This window comes from Mustela nigripes, chromosome 2, assembly GCF_022355385.1.
Source record: "Mustela nigripes isolate SB6536 chromosome 2, MUSNIG.SB6536, whole genome shotgun sequence".
Classification (NCBI taxonomy): domain Eukaryota; kingdom Metazoa; phylum Chordata; class Mammalia; order Carnivora; family Mustelidae; genus Mustela; species Mustela nigripes.
The window spans coordinates 99,531,588-99,548,897 of NC_081558.1; the positions used below are offsets into that span (position 1 = coordinate 99,531,588).

Below are 17,310 nucleotides of genomic sequence, written 5' to 3' on the forward strand. Positions count from 1 at the left end.
AAGACATGGAGTGCGGGCAGCAGGGAGCAACAAGAGAAAGAACAGGGAGTGAAACAGGCTCGTGGCCAGCCCGTGGAAAGTAAAGAAAGGCTGTTTTCCTTGGGTCATTGCTGACCCAGCTGGCAATTGGGATCCCAGGGCCATTTGGGAGCATCTGTATATCAGAATCTCATTTCTTCCTGGGTTTTTTTTTTTTTTTTTCCTTTTAATCAAGCTCTGTACTGTAGTCGAAGAGTTAAGCCCTGTGTTGCAGGGCTTTTGATAGAACACTCTGGGAAGCAGTGTATCGAAGAGAATGGTCCCTGCAGCAAGAACCTGGGGGCAAGCCGATGGAGGACCCAAATCTCAGCTGTGCCACTTACCAGCTCTGTGATCTTCAGCTGATTGATGTGACTTTTCTGAGCTTGCTTCCCCATCTGTAAAATGGGCTTTGGAAGACCCATTTGCTAGGGTTGTTGTGGAATTATTATTTAATTTATACCTGTAAAACACGTAACATCTGGTACATAATAGGTGCTTTGTAAGTGTTCATTTCCTCTTCACACACCTCTCAGCATCATGGACATATTACAGCGCCTGTGCTGAGGACAGCTCCCTTTGTGGATTATCTGTAGGTACAGTTGGTTCAGAATTTGTAGTTTGTAGAAAGAAAAGGGCAAGTCAGTTTTGTTCCTCAGGTTAATCTGACCTTAATGCATTTCACCCCCACATATTCATGTGATTTAAATCTCCTGATAATGTGATGCAAATCCAAATATTCTGTTTAAGAGAAAGCCACTGTTAACTTGGTTGAGTAATTGATTTTTTAAAAACGTGGAGGGCTATTTTTAAAAGCTTTGGTTCCTTTAAGAGCTTTTGGCAAGAATGAGCTCAAACCCTGATGGAAAAGATGGTCCTAGAGAAGCCCTGCTATATACCCCAAGGTGGGTTCCTCTCCAGCAGGAACATCCTTAGGTATGCCGGGAGGTCAGTGCCAGGTGGAAGCAGAAGCTGCCAAGAGCAGGTGAACCAGGGCTCTTATCGGGGAGAAATCAAAGATGGAGGAAACCAAACCAGCACATGTGAAAGGCAGTCTCTCGCTGGCACTGAGAAACAGGCCGGTGGGAGCTGGGACAGGAGAGGAGATGAGAGTGTTAGGAGAGCCAGAACTTCTCACAGGTGGAGATCACAGACGGGGCAATGGGAGATCACGAGTGTGAACCCCCCTTATCTGTGTGAACTCAGGCAAGTTACTTAAACTCTCTGTGCCTTCTTTCCTTCCTTATAAACAAGGATGCTGATGGTAATGGTACTATTAGCACTGACTCAGAGCGTTCCTGCAAGGTTTCAGTGAGAAACTACAAGTCAAGAACTTTATCCTAGTGCTTGGCATGAAGAAAATGACCCTTTGAGGTTAGTTTTTATCACCAGGACAGTTCATTCTCACTCTCATGCAGATATCGTGAGAAAGACAGGGATAGGTGGCATGTAATAACCAGGAGCAGAGAAGAGTCTAATTAAGAATTATTAGAGGCTCTGAGACAATTTATACTTATGTGAATTAAAACAAAATTCAAAATAACATATGCTAATTGTAAGAAGAAATTAGGTGTTACTGTATAAGCTATAATAATAATTTATTTTTACTTTTTAGAAAATGCTTGAATCCACGAATTGCAAACTTAGATTCAAGTTCTGGCTCCATTACTTTCTAAGTGCCCTTGAATACATGGTTTGCTCTTAAATGGAACCTCAGTTTGTTAATTTGAAAAATGGGAATATTAATACCAATACCTGTATTACAGAACTTGGGGGACATTTCTTATGTTAGTGCATGTAAAAGTTCTTAGAAATGTCAGGTTAATAAACTGATGGATTAACCTGTGTCCCCAGACAGCAGAAGTTGGTTGCCAGAATCGTGTGTTCTTCCACAGAACTTTTGTCTTCCTGTGTGGGTGCAGCTGAAAGTTTATGGTCTTTCATAAACACTGCCTCTAGGAGTTTCTTTATTATGGGGCTTTAGACTAGCGCCTTCTGACTATAGAATATCTTATCTCTAGGCTTTCAGGGGCTGCCCAGTTCTGGTTAGTATCTTAGTATTACACATACATATGGGTACACACCCACATCTGTATTCAAGCAGAAGTTTTGGCTGTAGAACCCCCCTCTAGAAGCTAATGTTAGCAAGCCTTGTATAAACAGTGGCATGGTAGACAAGCTAACTCATGGGACATGCTCAGTAAATATTTGCTGAATGGATGGATGGATGAATGATGAGCCCGTCCGTCTGGGCAGTGAACAAAGTTCTCTTAGATCTCTCTTTAGTGTATCAGAATTTAGCTCCCTTCATCTGTTTTGGATTTCTTGTCATTTCACCCTCATCGCTGTCATGCCTTGTGTCATCTCAAAAGTAACAGGTCTCAAGAAAATGAGCAGAGGATAAGAAATGAGAAGAAGTGGGCAATGAGTTTAGCCTAGGAAATTGAAATAATCGACAGGCTCTGTGGCGCCTGAGTCATTCTCTTGGCTGTGACTGAGGGATAAACGAATCTGTGATTTGACACATCTAGGAAGAGGGAGGAAACAGAACACATCAGGGAGCGGAAATAAACTTTACTGAGAACTGACGGTTCATGCTTGGTGATTGCAGACAAACCTTTTGTCTCCCCCATCATTGTTCAGTTAAGGGCAGGGACCTTAAAAAAGAAAAGGGATTGTTTTTCAGGGCTATATTCACTGTATGTAGGGATTTATATGGTAAGGAACTACCAGCTTGCTCAGACATGATTATTTTGATGGGTTATTTTGTTAATTGCCTCTGCTGTTTTTATAGTGTTTCTTACTGGATGTCTGTCACTTCTGCTGCCAGGCAGTGACTGAGGACATGGTACCTGTGGTGGGGACTGTCCATGGAAGAAAAGGAGCTCATACAGATAAGAAACACGATTAGTATAGAAGAGAAGTAACATCGATTTTTGTGCTTGTTGAGTTTTGGCATTTCCATGGGGCCCGCCCCAACACATGAGGTGGGGCCTTACATTTCTTTGTGTACCTGCAGTCATTTTGGAGTGAAGGAGGAAGAGTGTAAAGACTGGTGGCTCTTTCTTCACAGGGCACTGGGCAGTGTTTCTCACTGTAGGGAAAGTCTGCTTCTGGTTGTCCGTGAGATGATTTTAGGTGACTTACAGACATTGCCAGAGGATCTCTTGCTGGTCACCGCCTGACCCTGTCCAGCAGACAATCTGTTCTGTCCAGTGTCTGCTTCTGCTTTGCTGTCCCCCCCACCACATGTGACATAGGCCCTCCTTAGCCCCACTCATCTTCCAGAGAGCCCCTCCCTTCTGCCAGCCCAGCTTGGGTCTCACGCTCCACCCTGCCTTCATCTCCGGCCCCAGCAGCCTGCCCCACCCAGCCACCCTGCTCCCTCAGCCCTTCTTCCTCCCTGGGGCTCCTTTACAGGCATGGCCTCATACCACTTGCTGCCTGTGGCCCCATTCTCTGGCGTTTTTCTGCTAGTCTCCAACCCATTACCAGGCTTCCCGCTCTCCCGACCCTATGTCTGTGCTGACTTTGCCCTGTATCCTGGGTGTTCAGACTCTCCCTGCTACCTGCCTCATGCGCTTTTCCCACTCAGAAGCCCCCATCCTGTCTTCTTTCGCTCTTGTGTTTTTACATCAGCTTGTCTTTACCCTCAGTCCACTAGTTTCTTTTTAAAAATAAATGTAATCGGGGCACCTGGATGTCTCAGCCATTAAGCGTCTGCCTTTAGCTCAGGTCCTGATCTCAGGATCCTGAGATCGAGCCCCACATTGGGCTCCCTGCTCAGCAGGGAGCCGGCTTCTCCTTCTCCCACTCCCCTTGCTTGTGTTCCCTTTCTTGCTGTGTCTTTCTCTATCAAATAAATAAAGAAATAAAATCTTTAAAAAAATAAAAATAAGTATAAGTAAAATGGAGTTGATTTAAAATACTCTTAAGGAAATAACTGTAGGAGATACATGAATATGGTGATATGGTGTCAGAAGTTCATAAATGACTGATGTGTGGAAAACTTAAGTGATATGTTGACTTTACAACATCGGTTTTAGATGGCTAATTCTTGGTGCTTTGTCCTTATTCCTGTAGCTACTACACAGTGCTTTGGGTCCTGGGCCAGAAACCAACTGGTCTTATCCTTGGATGTACATTAGGATCACACAGATGCTCTTAGAAAGTGCAGTGTCCTGTTCCTCCCTTCCCACCACCCTCCCCAAGCCAATTAAGTTAGACTCGCTGGAAGGGGGGTGGATGTTGGCATTTTTAAGGGCTCTGCAGGTGATTCTGATGGAGCTGGGCTTGAGGACTGCTCATTGCTGTTCTGTAATATGGATGCCAGGAAAAAAAAATATGGATGCCAGAGAGTAAAGGCAAAAATAACTCTTCAGCAAAATAATGGAAGAAATGAGAAAATCAGTCACTATATGAAAATAATAAACACAGGACTCAACATAGGAATGAACACAATCTTTTGAGTATAATTCATCCAACTTTGTTCAGAGCCTTCACTGCAACCATGTTCTATCACTGCCTGACTAAACCTTGCCTTTCCTTCATATTTCTGGGAACAGACCTTACCTGTGTGTAGGATGCTGTCTGTCCCCAGCTTGCTCTGGGGCTTTGGCTCTCTGTTCTGGCTGCCTAGGGCTTGGGAGATTGCGACGACAGTTTGTGAGAGTAACTTTCCTAAAGCCTTCAGTGTTAGGCTCTAGTTCAGCCAGGAATCTTCTGTTTCTCACCAAAGCCCCCCTCTCCCTGTGCAGCTGTTCTCCCTTGCCTCAACCTTTGCATCTCCTAAATGTTCTAATCCAGGAACTAACTCTGCAGGGTACAGTGTAGGGTCAAGAGGCATCTGGGCTTCATGGCTGTGGCTCTCACACATCCTGACCTTTGATCTCATCCTTCCCATGCTTCTAGCCCTCCTCCTGGCCCTTGGTTTCCCATCACTGTCCTGATGCCCTGTCTGTGGTCTTTTTGCTGCTCAGTAATCTCCCTGGCTCTGGTCCCTCACTAGGTCAGACTTGGTGTCTCTACTTAGTCCATCCATTTGCGGCCAGTCCTGACTACCATGGACTCTGGGATTCTCACCTGGCTTTGCCTTGTCCTGCTCTTGTTAACTATTGCATATGTGTGCCCAGCTTGGCGTGTGGCTGCTTTGTGCCAGCCTTTATGACTTATTCCTTTCCTCCTGTGGTCTGTGGGAAAAAGAAGAGAAAAGCACACAGCATGTGCTTGAAAAGTGTTGGATGGCTCTCCTGCACTGGGGATTTTCTAATTAGAGGAGTTTGGGTTGTAGTCACCTTCCAGTTTGAGTGGAATATTCATACAATACATAAAGTTACTCTAACTTAGCTTTTCCTTTTTTTTTTTTTTTTTAAGATTTTAATTATTTATTTTAGAGGGAGAGAGGGAGAGAGTACACAGAGAGAGAATGAGAAGGAGAAGCAGACTCTCCACTGAGCAGGGAGCCTGATGCAGGGCTCGAACCCAGGACCCTGGGATCATGACCTGAGCTGAAGACAGATGCTTAACCAACTGAGCCACCCAGGTGCCCTTTAACTTAGCTTTTAAAGTTGCAAATAGATATCTCATATAGTTATTTGATTGGCTTTTGGCACAAAGCTACTTTTCTAAAGGGACCAAGTTTCTTGTCCAATAAACAGTTTGAACACAGCACAGCTGGAAACACCATCCCAGACAATTCTTTGTTGCTCCACACCAGAATCTCCCCAGAAACCTCCGTATTTTTCTGTGCTTCCACAAAAAATGCTCCAAGCCTCTCCTTATAGTTAATCCACATCTTTCCCTTCTAATCCTGGCAACCTTTATGTCCCCCAGAAAGAGCTCCCCCAATCCATTCTACCTGGTTCTGTTTGGAGGCAGGTGGGCACTATTCCATGGCCCACAGTGTGCTCCTATGGAGAGTAGCAAGACACGTCTCATGTGGCTGCTGTGGGTGCCGAAGGAGTTAGTGTGTGTGGCATTGCCTGGATGGAAGAAGTGCTTGGCAGTACATCTGATTCTCCCAGATTTCTGCCACTTTTAGGAGCTTAGTTACTTCTCCCAGGGTGGGGGTGGGTTCCTTTCCCTCCACTGAGAGCAGAGCTTCTCCGAGTTTAAGTCTTTGTCCCACCACCCCTTTATATTCTCACCCACACACCTAGTTCAAAGTGGTTTCTAATAAGTCACTTTGGCATAGAAGAGTATCTGAACTCTCCAGGGAACAAAGGAAAGGTCCTGATTATTATGGCATTATTAAGAAAAAAGAGAACTATAATGATTTGACAATTCTAACGTCTTATTCCTATTGGTCTTCATGGTCTCTCTCTGAGATAGATTACTTTAATGCCCATTTCACAGATGGGATATAATCTTATAGAGGTTAAGTACCTGACTAAAGTCACAGAGCTGGGGCGCCTGGGTGGCTGGGTTGGTTAAGCAACTGACTTCAGCTCAGCTCATGATCCTGGAGTCCCGAGATCAGGTCCCACATCAGGCTCCCTGCCTGCCAGGGAGTCTGCTTCTCCCTCTGACCTCTCCCCTCACACACTCTCTCTCTTTCTCAAATAAATAAAATAAAATAAATCTTTAGAAGTAAAAAAAAGTAAAGTCACAGAGCTGCTAAGGAAGAGTCAAGAGCCAGGACCCCTGACTCCCATCTGGATTAAGCTCTTTCTCTACCTGCTATGGTGCAGGTGGGGAGACACCCACTTTTCTCTTTCTCCAGCACACGTGCTAAAATGGGGTTTCTGTCCACCTCCCCTGTCAGCCCAGATGGAGTCTATTGCTGGGATGTCTTGTCTTTGGTGTGAGATCACCAGACAAGATATATCTAGGCCACGTCCTGGGGGAAGGACACCGATAGCTGTTCTGTGAGGTGCAGGGGTGGTGTTTCCATCCAGTGGGGTGGAGGTTACCGTGATGTGAGAACAGTAGAGCAGCACTTTTCTCAGTGTGGTGTGGCTTCCCAGGGCCTGTTCTGCTCTCATGGCATATTCAGTGATTGCTGAGAGCTGAGGGGTAGAGGGACAACTGGGTCCCTGGATGGTCAGAAAGCCAGCTGGATTCTCAATGCAAGTGATGAATTTGCCCTTCACCTTGCAGATGGAGGTAGCTTGTTGTTAAAGAATCTTCAAAGCGATAAATATTGTTGGTATTATTACTGGTGGTAGTATCTCCTAAGGGCCTAGGCACAGCAGGGAGCATTGTGGGGTAGGAATTAGGCTTCCTGCCCTCAGAGAGCTTGGAGCTCAAACTCCTGAAAGACTGAGATCTATCCGTAACTCTGTGAGTCTCTGTTGGCCCATCTGTGAAACGATGGATTACTTACAAGGTGGATCCCGTCCAGCCATAAGGTTCCACGGTTCTGTGTAGACAATACTTGCAACACCTGCAAAATAATATCCCTGTAATACCTATAATATAGCTGTGTGGTGCTGCGAGTTATTGTTTCAGGTTGAATTGCTAAAGGAGTTCTATACAATAATAAGAAGGAGAAATAATTAGTCTGAATGAAAGAAGTGTTCACTCATTCGGCAAGCATTTTTCTAAGGGCCTGCCATAGGCTATGCCCTGTTAAGGCTCTGGGAATACAATGCTGAAGAAGATGGTATTCTTTTTTTTTTTTAAGCTTTTATTTGTTTATCTGACACAGACAGAGAGAGATTACAAGTAGGCAGCGAAGCAGGCAGAGAGAGAGGGGGAAGCAGGCTCCCCCAGGGAGCCCAATGTGGGGCTCAAATCCAGGACCCTGAGACCATGACCTGAGCCGAAGGCAGAGGCTTAACTTACTGAGCCACCCAATGCGCCCCAGATAATGGTATTCTTGTACTCATGAAACTTTATAGTCTAGTGGGGGACATGGACAATAACAAATAAAACAACTGATACTACAATGGCAGGTAACATGAGAAGGACAGAACTGAGTTAAGCTTCAGTGGTCCTTGGTTATGAGACTGGAAGTCAGAGAGTACAGACTTTTTGGGGCATCTGTGTGATAGGAGTTAAACATGGAGAGATAGGCTGGAGCTACCTTGTGAAGATTCTTGCTTGCGTGTCAGGTTAAAGGCAAATAATGGCAGGGTATCAGCATTTAATCTAAAAATGTATTGAATGCAAATTATTGAATGATTTCCACATACCAGGCAGGAGGGAATGTAGGTATTGGGAATACAGACAGCACCAGCACCAGGGGCTAAAAATATGAAGAAGTGTAACATGATCTAACCTAATGCTAGTTCCTTCATGCAACTGAAGTATATCTATGTTTCTAGAGAGCAGTTAGGGTAGCAGATGCATGGTGTTGAGTGATTGGCCTAAAAGTGATAGTGAAATTGATAGTAGCTCTGGGAAGACAGTACAGGGGGAGGTGTGATTAGTGTAGACTGATCTTGGAGAGTGTAGACATGGGGAGACAGGATCAAAGAAATGAGAGTGTTCCTAAGGGTAGGAGGAGAGCCAGGATACAATAAGTTCATGAGAGTAGAGGAGAAGGGACAGTAAGGGAACCTTATCGACGGGGAGGTGGGGCAACATTGAAGGGTTTGGTGACAAAAGGCTTTGGTGACTACTCACAGCTTTGTTTCAGCAGCCTTGGTGAGGAGAAACCAGATTGCAGTGGGAGGAGATGGTAAAGATGAGGCAGCAGCCAGCACATATTGTTTGTTTGAGAAATATGTCAGAAAATGCAAGGTAAAAATAGAATAGTGGTTGGTGGGACTTTAGGGTCAAATGATGGTTTTGTTAAGGAAGGGAGGCCTGAATGGATTTGAGGGTTGAGTGGGGCAATGACAGGGAGAAGTTTGAAAATGATGTACAGAAATGGATTTATCAATCCATTCAATAAATATTCATTGAGCACCGACAGCATTCTGGGCCCTGTGCTATTTGCTGGGGATACAGCATGAATAAGGCATGAAGTCTTCATGAAGTTTACATTCCAGTGAGTGAGACAGATAATACACAAGTCCAGCAACAGTTGAATTTATAATAAGAGCTTGTGATAAATGCTGTAAAGTGCAGCAGTGACCTGGGGGAGGGAGGGATGGGTTGAAGGAAGAGTACAGATGGAAGTGGTAGACCGGAGGAGGCAAATGCTTCCTCTGTTGGAAGGAAGGTGGAAGGAGGTGCTTAGAAAGCTATTTTTAAGTAGAAAGAAGAAGAAGAAGAAAGAGGAAATGCAGTTCAGGTGGCCTTGATATTCTTAGCAGAAGAGTGGGCAATGTCATGGGCTGAGATGGGCGAGGTGGGCTGGGTCAAGACCTCGGAGAGGTCCTTACTTGCTTCATTCAAACCTCCAACAGCACTGTGATGTAGGTGGTGTTATTTTCATTGCATAGATGAGATAACTGAGGGGACTCAGAGCCTATAACTAGAAAGTACAGGGGTGAGGTGCCAGGAAGGCCGATCACCTGTCTACTCTGCCATTGACTGGCTTAGAGGGGATGATAAATGAGTGGAGAGCCATAAGCCTGCCAGTGAAATCTAGAGGTCAGTCCCTCCTCTTATACAAAACCCTGTGCTGGGCCTTGTGGGAAACTCTTGGAGAAGAGATGACACCTGTGCATGGAATGCAGTAAAGACATAAATCAAGCCATCAGCACATAATTCCTATTAAACACACAGTCCTTGTGAGTATTTGGATTTTTAAGGATTTGGGTAGAGCAAGGGAAAAAGGCATTCTGGGTGAGAGAAAATGCAGTGCAAACACTCTGGTGATTCAGAGGCAAGGTGTAATCAAAGAGGTCTGGAGCTTTATCAGATAAAAAGTGAATTTACTGGTTCAAGATACAGTATTGGGCCAAACAAGATCAGTGGTAAGTAAGAAGAGGTTTTTGTTCCTCATTCTCTTTACCTCCATAATCGTACCCTCAGCAAAAGAAGAGACAGAATTGTAAGAGGCTTCTCAGTTAAGAGATGAGGAAACTGAGCCCGAAGAGAGGGTTTCAGTTCCTGGAGCTCTATACTTAGTTAAGGTTGAGCCTGCCCATGAAGCCAGGAAACAGAAACTCCTAGACAAGGCCTCTCTCTGTTATATTTCCCTGTGGTTTCAACCCAGTCCCTCCCCGTTTCACAAGCTCAGTGTCCCTGACAAAGTCATTGGATGTCAAAGAATGGGCAGGCTGGAGAATTCATGGGTTTGAGGGTTGTCTAGACTGGATCCAGCTTCTTAAGACCCCAGGCAAAATTTCTAAGCAGCCCCCAAAACAGGCTGTATTTCTTTCTCCATCCTCCCTTGTTATTACCATGAAAAATAAGCTGAGTGGAGTTGGAAGTGGCACCTCCTGGCTCCCCTGGTCTATTGCAGAAAGGAGCTCCAAAGAAACCAGCCCAGAGCAAAGCAGAGGAGTGTCTCCCTTATAAACCCAGGCTAGGAGGAAGAATTGGCATGGGGCTTTTAATCTACATTCATGCCAAATGAAATCTGTTAGATGGGATAATGAGATCCATATTTTATAGACTATTTTAAGCCTGTCTCAAAATAAAGTACAGGACTAGGGGTGGAGGAAGGACGTAAGTCTTGGAGACAAAATGCCATGGCTTACTCATCAGTGTTTTCATTTTAATGATCCCAACCCCAGTACAAGTCCCTCAGTGACACTGTAATGGAAACCACATTTTTTTTTTCCCTTGCTCGAAGTTTCAGGATGAACACAGCCAAATGCTTCGAGGCATAATTAAGGTTATAAACTCTCATCCCCAGTAAAACACAGACCTTTCACCCCAGGGGGCTCAGTTAGAGACAGTGTGGTTGGAAAGCAGTTCAAATTATAGAGACATTTCTTCTGCCAATCTCTAGCCCACCACAGCTTCTTTTCTGGGCCCTCCCTCCCTGTGCCTCCTCCCTCCTCTTCCCCTTAATCACTGCCTCATCCCTGGGAAGGAATAAACCCACACATAAATAAATAAGAACCCTGGTATTGACTCCTTCCTTGCCACAGGGAGAGAATTTCAGACAGCTGCTGCTGTGTCTGCAGGAGGCTAGACAGGGCTGGCAGAGGCAGGACGTGTGTAGCAGGAAGGGCAGCCGAGGGAGCCTGCCAATAGAGGTGGGATACTGGGGGGGGGGGGGGGGGGGGGGGGCGGCCCATTGGGGGGGGGGGGGGGGGGGGGGGGGTATGTGGTTCATGTGTCCTCATGGGAGGAGGTGGGGAGTGTTCTGCACATTACAGGCTGGAAAATCCATGTCATATGAAGGCCTTGAGGACCTAAGAGAACAAGGTGGTCCCTTCTCCTGTGTTTGGGCATGATGGGTTAAGAGCTTTCTCAGTTTACATCTCCTTTCCTTGACCAGCTTTCTGAATCTGCAGAGATCAAAGTTAAGAAACTTGGCGTGGCCAACTTGATTACGTGGGCTTATTTTCCCCCCTCTTAACCACATCTTGAACACCTGGAATATATAAGGTAGTGGGAACCCTTAGTATATGTGTATATACTCTTTCTCTGGCCAGTTGCAGTCCAGTCTTATTCATGTTGGGAAAGACCTACTTAGCATAAGGAACAAGCGAAGGACTAGAATATTCCTCCCACCCCATCACCAGCTGCCTTGATCCCATACTCTACCCCTGAGGATAGTGATTCTATGATAGACTGTGAGGAAACCCAGCTAGGCACTCTGATTCCTTAGAGATCATATCACTGCTTCATTTTTCTTCTTACTAACCCCATCACCACAGGGCAAATAGTCATGTCCATAATATCACCTTCAGGAAGATGTTAAAGAGTGGATTGTGAACTCCTGTCTAACCAGTATTAAATACCTCTGTCAGCTTTACCTTCCTCACTTGAAGAATTAAGGTAATATCTATCTATAGTAGTTGTCAGTATTCACTAGTATTTCTAGTTCTCCACCTTATGAACACACAGTAACATTGTACTTCCCCATACCTTCAGCCATGTGTTTCACTTCCAAATGGAAGCTTTAAAAGCCAATATACTATTTGCTTCATTTGCCCACTGTTTCACTGACTATAGAAGCTATTTTAGGATAAAGTCTCTATCATCCTGTGATGCTGAATACTTGGGAGCAGAGCCCTCTATTGAAGCACGTTGAACATGTAGAACAAACAAGCAATAATCATCTTTCTGTTAAACTTCTGAGATTTTGAGGTGGCTGGTATCCATAGTCTACCATGCTTGTATTGGCTGATGTATTACTACTTTGTAAGGAATTACTACTTTGTAAGGTATTACTATTTTGTGAGGAATTACACTGAACAGAAATCCATATGCAATACATGCCACGTAGTCGTCATTCAATATATGGTAGATAAATGGTGGCTACTTTTTTATCACTATGAATAACCTTTAAGATGCTTTTGGCCTCAGATAAGCTAAACCGAAACTCAAGATAGCTGAAACAATAAATACTTCACTCGCTTCTCTTTTCCTGCTTCTTCTCCTGCTTCTTTTAACAAAAAGTTCAGAAGGTAGGCTGTTAACTCAAGAGGGTCAATATCGTCACCAGATTCTTATTTAGTCATCTTGAGTTCATTAGATTTTTTCCATCTATAGATTGTTGTGTTTCACCACTTTTGGAAAAATTCTCAGCCATTATCTTTGTTCTTTCTCTTTTCTCCTTTTGGGATACCACATGATAGAAATTTCTTGAATTTGAATCAATTTTCAAATTGATTGAAGTTGAAATTTCTCACTGTATCTTCTATATTTTTTATCGTTACTTCTGTATTTTTCATATTTTATCTCACCTTGGTGTGTCCTAGTTTCCTCTGATTTATCTTCCAGTTTATTAATTTTCTAATTAGCTAAGTCTAATCTGCAATTAAATTTATTCATTGACTTCTTAATTTCAAGTATTGTATTTTCCAGTCCTGGAATCCCTGTTTAATTCTTTTTCAAATCACCTTTTTCCCAAGTTTTCTTTAAAGTCTGTCTTTTGTTTCTCTGAACATTGTGAGTATATTTTCTTTATAGTCTCTAGTTGGATAGTTCCAGTATCTGGAGTCTTTGTGGGTGATTTTCTAGAGTCTGCTGCTTCTGATGATTCTTGCTCATGGTGTCTTTTCCCCTTGTGCTATCTTTGATTGTGCCCTGGTCATTATTTTTGAAAACTATTTTATGATAATAAGTTGAAGCCTAGAATGATAACTTTCTCCTGCAATGATCATTTTTCTTTGGCCAGACACCTACAAATACTACCAGTCCAATTCCACCTTAAATCAATGCTTGAATGCTTGGGGATCCCTGGACACAGATAATATGTAGCTGTGTTTCAAGTTTCCATGAGAGCTGGTTTATTTCTTGGTTACCTTTACTTTAAGGGTGAAGCCCTCTCTGGGAGGAAGCCCAGCTTAGAGTGGAGTATTTTTTATCAGAGTCCCTGCCTTAAGAACCCAGAATTTTTATTTTTCTCCCCTTTTCCATACTGGCTGTCAAAAGCATAGCTAGTTTTGTCACAATATCTTGCAGATTGACCGATGTTCTGAGGGCAAATGCTGCTTTGTGTTTTGGACCTACCTCTTTGGAGTCTCTTCTTCTCCTAGGTTTTGGCCTAGTAATTCTTTCTTATTTTCTTAGCTCTTTAATGCTTTTAGAAAGATTGAAGAAACAAACAAACAAACCACGATTGTCTTTAGTGGGAGGGTTGCTCCTAATTTCTCAGCCTGCCATTACAAAAATGGAGATCCCAGGACCCCAGTTCTTTGTATTCCTCATTCCTTATAATCCCAAAATGGCTGCCACAGTGCCACATGTCACATGGAGAAATGACAAGAACTGAAAAAGCCTGGTTTTCGTGCATGTATCTATGTAGGTCTTTTTTTTTTTTTTTTTTTTTTTTTAAGATTTTATTTATTCACTTGAGAGAGAGAGAGAGAGGAAGAGCAGAGAGGGAGAGTGAGAGGGCAAAACAGACTCCCGGTTGAACAGAGAGCCCAACATGGGGCTCGATCCCAGGACCCCAAGATCGTGACCTGAGGCGAAGGCAGACACCCCCACTGAACCAAGCAGGTGCCCCTCACATAGGTCTTTTTAAGAGTAAGAAAACCTATCCCAGATGTCCCTTGGGGGAGTTTTCCTCATGTTTCAAAGTACATGATTTTACCACCAATTCCTAAGCAAGTCACTGGGAAGGGGATATAATTTTCATGATTGGTATAACATAATTAACATTTACGCTGTGGGGCTGGGAGGGTCTCTACTTCTCCTAAGGCCCATGGATGATGATTCCGAAATGAAATCTAGGTTCCATAAGCAAGGAAGAGAGGGGTTGCTACTGAGTAGGCAATCCTCTACGCTCAGCTGGAGTTAAGGATTAAGACTTGCAGACGTATTTCTTGGGTTAGTTAGGGACCTACATGCTCTGAATGAGGCAGAAAAACATAGAGCCAAATGGTAATGGAAAGATTCAGAAGTACTTAGGGCATGTCCTTTGAAAACTCATTTTGTAACTTAAAAAAAAATGATATGGCCTGTGATCAAAATTTATTAAATCAAAAATACTAAAAAACCAAAATTCTATAGTAGATAGAATGCCCTTATTGGAAATTTATTCATAATATTTAATCACACTATAAATTACTTCTATAAATGTATATTGCCCAAAAACTAATCTACCTGATGGAGTCATATGGCTCCACTGGGTGAGCTGGGTCCTTGCAAGTGTTCCTGGTAGAAGAAGGATCATGTCAAGGTTTAAGAATCCTCACAGACCTTGGGAACACAGGATCACTTCTCCAGAAGGGCTAGAAGGCTGTCCTTGCTCTAATATACCTGCCCTTGTTACCTAGGAGCAGAGTTGGAGTCACAGAGGTGAGGTATGAGAGTACCAAAGACAGCCTTTCCTGAGGACTGGCTTACTCTCAGTCTTGGAATACCAGGTGGGCTCCACATCCTCTCTTTGATATCAGAGGCCCCAGAGGGAGGGACATTTATTCCTTGCGCCCAACTGGACTCTCCACAGTTTTCACCTGAGAAGAAGAGGTCCAATTCCTGAACCAGTACCTTCTATAAATTCAGAATCCATCTCCCCTTCCTCTCTTTTCCATATCCCATGTCTATGGCTTGACCTCATCTTTGAAGTTCCCCTCCTCAGCGCATCACTTGCCACAGGTTGCTAGCTCTTGGAAGTCCCTCAAAGAAGATACACAAAAAGGTGTGCCAAGCAGGTTTAAAGTGTGCATGGAGTGATATTTTTGTCATTGGTAGATGAGTACAGCTGGGTTTGGGGAGGTAGTTTCATGTGGAATGAAAATGAGTTGAAAACTACATGTAGTTTCTGTCCCTTTTATCACCTCCACACTGTCCTTAAACTCTATCAGTTAAAGCTATTGATTTGTATGACCACGCTCCTTTAAAAACCAAAGAAAAACCTAAAACTTACTAAAGTTGGGTAGTATTGTGCAAATGGTAGGCTTATTTTGCTGTTTGACTTACTATTTAGGCAGTGTGCAGAATGGTTCAGTGTTAGGAAGCTTTGGGATCAAAATGGCTTGGTTTAGCTCACCTCCACCACTCTGCTCTCTAATGCTGGGAACCTCTCTAGGTTTCAGTTTCCCTGTTATAAGATGCTGATGATAGCAGTATTTATCTGTGTTAATCTGCAAGTATTTATAGTGTTATTGTATGGGTGAAGGGATGTCATGCATGTAAAAAAGCCCAATAAATGTTAGCTATTATTTCTTAAGGCCTAAGATCGAACTTTTGGGTGAGAAGGGGATAGTGGAATGTTCAGGAGGGGATCTAAGGCCTGGAGGCCTCAGGGTGGGGCAGGTCCCAAAAGAGTGGGTACAGAGAATGGGCCAGGAGGGCTGAGTCCTGGCACTTTGAGAAGAGGCATCTGAGAGTTGGATGTGAGGGAGGGAACCAAAGCCCATTCTGCACTTGCCCTGAAGTTTGGCTAGAGGCCTTGGGGGAAACTTCAGCCTCAGGCTGCCCTCTGTACCTTGTGAGTGGGATGTTTCCTACCGGAGTGGAGTCATCCACCAGTATCTCCTTTTAAGGCCCTGCCTGGTCCCTGTGAGGCTACCTCCCAGGCAGCTGAGCTGGGCTACCCTCTGAGGGGCAGTCACCCTGTTGCCTCCTGCTGGCTCAGTCCACCAGCAGCTCAAGGTGCTTCCCGCCTCACCAGAGTTCCTTCTCCATTAAGCAGATTAAGGGCTCACCCACCCAGCCCAGAATAATGGACACACTAATTGGCAGTCATTAGACTGCCTGTGCATTGATAAATCTTCAGGCCCTGGGCAGTATCCGCTGAAATCCATTCTTATCGACCACTTGAGGAGAGAAGGAGCTGAAAGCAAGGCGAATGACTGTCTTGGTGCTGAGAAGGAGGGGCTGCAGCAGCTGGTCCTCGGAGGTGCCCAAAGGGTAGGGTAGGCCCCGGCAGAAACGCGGAAGGAAGAGGAAGGGAGAGGAAGGGCTTTGCTTTCTAAATACGCCAGGCAGTAGTAATGGTCAGCTTTTGGTGAGCCCTCAAACAGAGGCTGTGAGGGATGAGGCTTGAGCAGCAGATTGGGTGAGAGATCATGTCAGAGGCAAAGGACTGTAGTGTTATCTACCCTGTGGCCATTGTGACCACTGGACCTGTCCTGGCTGTTTCATCAGAGTCATGCAGCCTGTGGGTCCTATTTATATGATGGCTTTGAATGGGTGTAAGGAGAAAATGGGTTTTGGAGAGACCATGTTCTCTCTTTCCCAGGTGTTTATCCAAAGCCAGCCCCAAACCCATGGCATGGCATCTGAGCCCTCAGGAGAGTAGTGCTGTGCAGAAGTCGAAGGAACTGTTCTCAGGAAGACCCTGTGTGACATATGGGTACAGATGATGCCATCTTGTGAACACAGAGTGGGAAAGAATGGCTTCACTTCCATCAGGGCTTGGTCCCAGCGCGGCGGGGACTCTGGGGAACTCAGGTGGTCCAGCACTTGGAGTGCTAGGGGTGTGAGAGTGCTGGAGCAGCACTATGGGTGGGCTGCTGGCACCCTCAGAGAGGGCACCTTCAGCATGTTCCAGCAGCAGCAGGCAGCCAGAGCGGGAGAAGAGGTGGCTAGCGTGGCCAGTGGAGTATTCGCTGAGCACAGGCAGATGTGAGCAGGGTTTCTGGACATCATGGGATCAGATCTTCCCAGGGCTGAGAAAGGAAATCAAGCCCATACCATACCAGGGCTGCCTCTGCTAAGGGGACGTCTTGTCCTGTGAGGGCTAGAAAACTCAAGTTACAGAAGAAACATCTTGGCATTGAGGTACTCCTTAAATTGGCAGATTTTTATTGAATACCTATTCTATGGAGGTACTATTCTGATAGTGAATAAGACAGGCAGTCTTTGTCTTTATGGAAATGA

The 17,310-nt window shown here is 44.6% G+C and overlaps 1 protein-coding gene across 16 annotated transcripts in view; it reads left to right on the top strand.

The window, feature by feature from the left end:
- KALRN (kalirin RhoGEF kinase) overlaps positions 1 to 17,310 on the top strand; it is a 656,868-nt gene that overhangs the window by 65,693 nt on the left and 573,865 nt on the right. The gene's annotated exons all lie outside the window — the stretch shown is intronic.